Raw genomic sequence first — 8329 nt, forward strand, 5'->3', positions numbered from 1 at the left:
GGAGAAAGGGGGAACAGATTACAAGGTCTACATGTAACCTCCACCCTGGGGGATGGACAGCATAGAAGTGGGTGAGGGAGACGTCAGATGGTATAAGATATGACAAAATAATAATAAATTATTAAGGGTTCATCGGGGAGGGAGGAGTGGGGAGGGAGGGGAAAAATGAGGAGCTGATACCAAGGGTTCAAGTAGAAAGAAGGTGCTTTGAGAATGATGATGGCAACATATGTACAAATGTGTTTGACACAATTGATGTATGTATGGATTGTGATAAGAGTTGTATGCACCCCCAATAAAATGATTTAAATAAAACCCAACCAACAAAACAAACAAAATGTGCTGAAAAAATTGGTTTATACTTGAGTATATATGGTATCTTGTGGTTGGACTGAGTGGCAGCGCTTCCAATGACAGGCATTTAAGGTGGCAAATAGCTGGTGACCAGCTGAGTCTCCACTCAAGTGCAGAGCCCCTGTTCCTGCCAGGGCTCAGGCCTGCAGGCCCCATCCCAGACCCTGTCCCAAGGTTTGGCAGCATGGCGGTGACCATGACAGGGGGTTGTAACCTGAAGACAGGCTGCATCATGGGAGGCCTGCTGTCCTTTCCACAGGGCCTGCATTTGCTGAAGACCCTGCACCCTAGAAATAGGCTGCCCCCTGGGAGGTGAGATTGAGCCCTGGAAGGTGACTCTGCTCTTGGTGGTCTCATGTCCTTTCTGGGGGAGCCCTGCCTTCGCTGGGTGTTCTGCATCATGGGGAGTGGTCGTGTGCCTTCCAGGGGGACCTGGGAGAGGAAGTGAGAGGAGGCTGTGCCCTCATACACTGGATGAGACTGCAATCCAAATACTGAACTTGTTTTTCTCCACCTGGAGTTGTACTTCATGCTGAAGGCTGCAATCCTGTTTCTTCATCAGCAAGTGCTTCAAATCCTCCGCGCTTTCAGCAAGCAAGGTGTGCCATCTGCACATCTCAGGCTGTTAATAAGCCTTCCACCAATCCTGATGCCTTGTTCTTCTTCATACGGTCTAGCTTCTCAGAATATTTGGTCAGCATACAGATTGAATGAGTACGGTGAAATGATACAACACTGATGCTCACCTTTCCTGATTTGAAAACATGCAGTTCTGTTCTGTCCCATAGGCTGACTGTGAGTCAGAATGGGCCCAGTGGCCGTGAGTTTGGCTGTTTACATATGGATGCATACTGCCACAGGAACCCTGAGGGCATCGTGCCTAAGAGTTGGGCTGCCTGCTGCTGGATCAGCAGTTTGAAACCAGTTTCTCGGGAGAAAGATGGGGCTTTCTACTCCCACAAAGAGTTAAAGTCTCAGAAACTCGCAGGAGCGGTTCTAACCTGTCCTAGGGGGTCACTCAAGTGTTATCAATTCAATAGCAGTGAGCTATAGAGCCAATAAATGGCAAGGAGAAAATGGAGCAGGAAAGTGGGGAAGAAGAAATGTCTGGGCGTGAGTGGAAGCGTGTGTCTGGTTTGGTGGTGGTGCTGTGTCCAAAGGGGCGGTTCGTTTTTTTCCTAGGGTGATCCGGGAAGGCTTCACGGAGAAAGGATTGTTTGAGCCAAGATTTAACAAACGAAGCGCTGCAAGGGTTTCCACAGGAACGACGGCTTGGGATTGAGGGGCCTTTTGTGAAGGAAACAACAGGGGCAACAAAAGCTTTGTGAGGTATAACTAGAATCTGTATTCCGGGGCTCTGTTCTGAGGTTGCTGCACCCCATGGAAGCCGGGCATAATCCTTCGAGCTACATTCTCTCCAGGGTTCAGAGCTGCTGGGCCCACGGAGCCAGCTGGCATGTGGGCGCACGCAGGTTTCTGATCATGCGCAGCGCGCTTACCGGGACACGGGTGGTGGGTGTTGTGTGGGGAGGAACAGGACAGCAAAGAGCTTCTAAGAGGGGATCGTGGTGACATGTTATTATCCCTGATTCTCACTTTGCCAAGGCTCAGCCCGAGCAACGCCTCAGGTATGTTCACTGGCTTCTGATCTGAGAGTGCACCTGCTCTCACCCCACCAGCCCCCCATTCGCCCTAATTTCTAGAAGCAGTTCTCACAGTTCCCAGGCCCCTGTGCCTGGGAGAGGCCAGGTCTTTGGCCTTGAGGGAGATCAGACCTCAAGCTTTTGCGTTTTCTTCCCCACATCCACCCCCCTGCTTGGTCTTCAGTCAAGGCTCCTTCCTGAAATCCCTCCTTCTGAGTATAGCATTCTGAGTGGGTCCCGCCCATCAGTGCTAGTGTGTGTGTGTGTGTGTGTGTGTGTGTGTGTGTGTGTGTGTGTTGGGGGGTGAGGGGAGTGGGCGGGATCACTAGAACTGCCCCAAACCTGAAGCCAAACCTGCGAAGCCCAGTATGAGGCCGCTGCTCCATGCCCGGGGTGGGAAGGATGGCAAGGCAGATCCCTCCATTTGAAAGAAATCAGAAGCTATAGTAGAATCCCAGCTCTGGAATGATACCCAGCACTGCTTCATCACGCCGGCACCATTCAGCTGCAGGCTGGGGTGGGGTTGAGGGCGTGAATCCACCCCCAAGAAGAGCGGAGGGAGCTCCAGGAGGGAAGGGGCCAAGCTCTCTCATTCTGAAGTGTTTCTGAGCACTGTGCTGACTCCCAAGTCCACCTTTGAGAAGTCACCGTCTACAAAATGATACTACATATTTTTAATGAGGCAATTCAAAGCCCTTCAGGAGGGGGCTCCAGAACTCAAAAAGAACATCAAGGACCATTACCAAGGAAAGGAGAATTAGATGCTGGGCAGCAAACAGCAACCACCACCAGAAGGAGGCCATCAACTTGGCTTCCCTCCATCTGGCTGCTGAGAGCTTAGGCATGGGGTCTGGGTCTGGGCATCAGCACAGGATATGGAATCAGGCAATATGAAGCAACCTTAAGGATACTGGGTTACAGAACAAAACCATACCCAATGAGAAGGGTCTGGGCATAGAGTGGAGACCCAATGCCCATCTGTAGACAATTGGACATCCCCTCACAGAGGGGTCACAGGAAAGAGATGAGCCAGTCAGGGTGCAGTATAGCACCGATGAAAAACACAACTTTCCTCTAGTGCTATGGTGCTTCCTTCTTCCACCATCATGACCTCAGTTCTACCTTACAAATCAGATTAGATCAGAGCATGGACACGGCTACAGATAAGAGCCCACAACACAGGGAATCCAGGATAGATAAACCCCTCAGGACCAACAAGGAGAGTAGAGATACCAGGAGGATTAGGGGAGGGTTGGGGCGGAGGAGGAAGGAAGGATCGATTACAAGGATCAACTAGAACCCCCTCCAAGGGGGACAAATAATGGAAAAGTGGGTGAAGGGCAATGGAGGACGATGTAAGATATGAAAATAATAATCTATAACTTATCAAGAGTTCATAAAGGAGGGTGGGCAGGGAAGGGAGAGTGAAGAAATGGGGAGCTGATATCAAGGGCTCAGGTGGGAAGAGAATGCTTTGAAAATGATGGTGGCGGCATATGTGAATTGTGTAGCTGAAGGAGTGAGCAGCTAGGAAGCAGGAAGATGACACAGGAAGAACACAAGCTGATGGACACAGAGGTGGATGTATCCAAGGTCAACAGGTTTGGCTTGTGGCCATAGAGGCTAATGAATTCCAGAATTACAGGCAAGATGGTAGATGAGATGCCAGACTGCTGATGGCTCCCAGGGTTAGCAAGAATTATGGCAGGCCGTTGGCTTAAGACCAAAGAACCAGAGGGCTATGAGCCAGATAGAGAATGCAGATCCAGCAGGAAGAGAAGCAGCTTCTCAGCAGCATCAACTTACTTAGGATGTAGGCTGCATCCTTGAGGTGATGTGCTTCCAGCTACCTTAGAGCTGTGGCCTGAGTAAGGGGTTGTTCTCCACGCTGATCTTCCCGCGACTCCTCGCCTGCTCACAGCGGATTCCACCATGGAGCTGATGGTGTTATATTAGGTCTCATCATGGTGGATAACTGCCAGCCCTCGCGATGACACTGGCTGTGTGGCTTCAGACCAGTCACACAGTCGGTCAGTGCCTTCATTTTCCCTTTGATAAAATGATGATTACACAACTGTGCTGCAGAGTTGCTGTGCAAAGAGCAAAGAGACAATATTTTATAAACTCTAAGGGAGTATTCTGATCCCGCCCCCTTAGAAAGTCTGGATGCCATCAACAGGCATGTGAGGCTCTTAGAAGAGAAACCAATCATGCCTGGGGAAAAAAGCTCAAGCTGTAATTGAATTTCACAATGGTTTGTGCAAATAGGTTGTTGCCTTTAGCAAAACTCTTTATACTCACTCATTCATCCTTTTATTTCGTATTTTCTTTATTCAGATGTTTATTGTCTTCCTCCAGCCGACTTCAGTGTCCTGGGCACGGCGGTTTCACAAGTAAGTGAAAAATGGCACAGTGCCTGCCTTCTCGTAGCTTCTAGCCCAGAGTGGGAGGCACCTGAGTAAAGCAATCAATGCTCACCCCTGGTAAGGGCAAGGAGAATCAAAGGAACTCCTGGGCTGAGACTGACTAGTAAGGTAATGATGGCCGGTAGGCGGGGAAGGCCAGAGAGGTGACTGCTATAGTTTATTGTGCCAACCTGGCCGATAAACACCAGTAGATTAACTGAAGGGCAGAGGGATAAATGGCTCGGTGAGCCTCACCTTGGTTGTTCTGTGCCTCAGTTTAAAGGGGTACACTATCTGTGGGATGCCTAGCCTGTGGACTGTGTCGCTGTAAGTTGAGGTCCCTTTAAGCCCACACGATTGGAATGTTCATCTCTGGAGCTGGGGACCAACAGTTGATGACAGTTGGGGACCTGCCTTGCTGTTTGCTGCCTGGGTATATATAGCCCAGCTCTCTCTACAGAAGGGGACTGGCAACTGGTGGCTCTCAAGCCTTAAAGGACTGCTAGTGTCTCACTGCCTTATAATTTAACTGTTAATTTCTTGTATTATCTATCTGTATATTATTTAACGGTTTATTTCTTGAATTATATATCTATCTTATTTTATTTTATTTTATTTTAAAAACAATTTATTGGGGCTCATACAATTCTTATCACAGTTCATACATATACATACATCAATTGTATAAAGCACATCTGTACAGTCTTTGCCCTAATCATTTTTTCTCCTCTTTTCTTTTTTTACATTTTATTAGGGACTCATACAACTCTTATCACCATCCATACATATACATACATCAATTGTATAAAGCACATCCATACATTCCCTGCCCCAATCATTCTCAAGGCATTTGCTCTCTATATATCTATCTTTATAAATACATTTATATATAACTACTAGCAATCTGGTTTGTCTCTCTAGAGAACCCTGTCCAATGCAGTGACCTTGAACAAAGAAAAAGATTTGGAAGAAGGTGCTCTCTGAACTAAGGAAACAGCAAGTGCCTAAGTCATGTGATTTTGAGGGGTACACGAAGCAGATGGAAGAGCAGTGTGGGGGGGCATGTGGGCTGGAGCTTTAGGGGGACACAATGATTGGGAGAGAAAGTGCCAAAGGAGAGAATATGTATGTTTGTGTGTGTGTGTGTGTGTGTGTGTGTGTGTGAAAGGACAGAGGTCAATGCTCCCTTCTAAGGGGATGTAAATAGAGTGTCTCTGAGTAGAGGTACCGAGGAAAGCCCAAGATGGGTCAAGGTTCTTGAACCATGGTGCTGGCATAGAATAGTGAAAGTACCCTGGACTGCTGAAAGGACCGACAACTCTGTCCTGGAAGAAGTACAGACAGAATGCTTCTTAGAGGCAAGGCTGGCAAGCCTTCTCACATACTTTGGACATGTCAGGATAGCTCGGAATAGCAGAAGGGCAGGGACAAAGAGGAAGACCCTCGCTGGAATGGGTTGACACTGCTTGCACAATGAGCTCAGACACAGAAACCACTGTGAGGATGATGCAGCGCTTCACAGTATTTTATTCCGTGGTGCATAACCTCACTGTGGGCCCAAGCCTACTGGTTTGTAAACAACAACAACCACAGACAGAGGTTTCCCTAGGCTTCTTGCTCCACAATGAGCAAGTGAGATGATGCCAGAGAGGTGGGAAGCAGCAGGGTTGCCTGTGCTTTGGGAGCAAAGAAATGCTTGACTCAGCTGTGGGGTGATGGGAGCCACAGGCGGGCCTTCCCCTGCCTTGTGCTAAGTAGGTCTTTGCTGGCCGCATGTGCTGCACCTTTTCCCTCGGTGTGGCTGGCTCGTGCCTCCTTTGCGTTCAAAGTTCCTCTACACTACCTGCCCCCAGGGCAACTCTGCTGAGTGTGAAGCCGCCCCAGCTGCCCTGTGTGTGCTTCTACCCTGCACGGCTCCAACTGTGCTTTCAGTGGGGCCACTCCTCACCCAGCTCCCGGGCCAGGCTGATTCACCTGAGGGACATCCGTCCACACTGTCCGGTCTGCAGCCCCAGTGCGGGCTCTCGGGGTGCATGGAAGATTGGGCCATCCTCCTCATTTTGCAGATTAAGAGGAAATGTGAGTGGGTCCCCTGAGGCTTCCATGTGCCTTTGCTCATTCTAGTTTGCAAACACATGCACATAGCTGGCATGTGGAAAAGCGTCTACATAGTCTTCCCCCGTTTGTTTTCAGCAGAGAGATTTCTGGGAAAAGGATGCTTTCCTTGGACAACTTTGTATTATATTGTTCATTATATTGTATATTTGTGGTATTTGATAAGACTCCAAATGAAGGGAGGGATTCACACTTATGTATAAACAAACAAACACACACACACACACAAGCGTGGTATCTGCCATCCCAAAACATCAGGACAACGTACTTACTGTGAAGGCCAGAATAATGGTCCTCTAAATATGGACTGCTCCCCAGCACCTGGGACTGTCGTCTTGCATGGCAGAAGGGCCTTTGCAGATAGGATCAAGTCAAGGGTTTTGATATGGCTAGATTTCCCTGATGACCAATTGCAATCACCAATAAAAACCCAAAGCGCAACAACGTCAAGCTGATGCTGACTGACAACAACCCTATAGGCCAAAGTAGAACTGCCCCGTGGATTTCCCCGACTGGAACTCTTTACAGGCATAGATAGCCTCAGCTCTCTCCTGTGGCATGGCTGGTGGTTTTGAACAGATGACTTTGTGGTTCGCAGCCCATCATGTTACCACTATGCCACGAGGGCTCATTGCCCTTTGTATGATTCCTCTAAATCTTCTCTCGTTGTTGGTCACCCAGTGCTTCCCCTTCCCTGCCCACTGTTAGAGAAACAGACAAACCGAGCCGAGACACACTGGAGAGATAAAGGAAATGTTGGCTTGGCAACTCTTTCATTTCGGTTTATGGCGCCCACGGACCCAAAGTGGATCCTAAAATGTTATAAACAAATTATAAACCCAGAGTTACCAGGCACATTTTTATGAACATGTAGGAAGTCGGTTGCTAGCCCCACTGTCTCTTCAGGAAGATCTGCAGTGTCATTGGTGGGTTAGGGAAGCTGCTCCAAGACTCTGCCCACATCCCTGTGGGCTTCAGGCCAGGTTTCTGGAGTCTGCAGCCACATCTAAATGCAGAGTCACCCAAGTGAGGGCCACCAGTCCTGACATGTCACACAGTGGGCAATCCCACATTCCTACAGAACCGTGAGGAAGAAGGCTCACGTCACTGATTCCACTGCCTGGTAGGGTGGCCAGGCCTTCGTCCAAGCCGAGGGTCCGGGTCCTCCCAGCCCCCTGAGCGTTGGGGTGATACTCTCTCTCCTCAAGGTAACACCTCTAAAGCAGTGGCTCTCAACCTTCCTAATGCCGCAACCCGTTCATACAGTTCCTCGTGTTGTGGTGACCCCCCCCCCGCCAACCATATTATTTCGTTGCTACCTCATAACTATAATTTTGATACTGTTATGAATCGGTGTGCTCAAGACAGTTGAACAGCTCATCCACCCGGCTCCAGATTACTGTGGGAATGCAGGGGTAAATTAATCAACTAACCTCCTTCCAGAGGCCAGAGTCAGCATGCGCTCAGTGCCAAGCAATTAACCAAACCGGCAAGAACCCAATCAATCCCCCTCCTCACAACTAATTACTCTCACGTGCTCTATGGAAGCCGAGTGGATTGTCCAAGGTTCTTTCACTGGAAAGTGTGATCATAGGGACTTGAACCAAGGCCACTAGGCTCCAGAAAGCAAACGCCAACCATTGCACTATGTGACACTCTCAACCTTGGCTTCTTCAACCCACATAAAATCTGTATTCAGACAGGTCGCTAGCTCCCAGCACAGGTCACCCAGCGAGTGTCATATTTTCATGCATGCGTCACATGCCTTCCGCCTAGTTTGCCTACCAGTCACACAACCCCCACCCTGCCCCA

This window comes from Tenrec ecaudatus, chromosome 2, assembly GCF_050624435.1.
Source record: "Tenrec ecaudatus isolate mTenEca1 chromosome 2, mTenEca1.hap1, whole genome shotgun sequence".
In the NCBI taxonomy this organism is placed as follows: domain Eukaryota; kingdom Metazoa; phylum Chordata; class Mammalia; order Afrosoricida; family Tenrecidae; genus Tenrec; species Tenrec ecaudatus.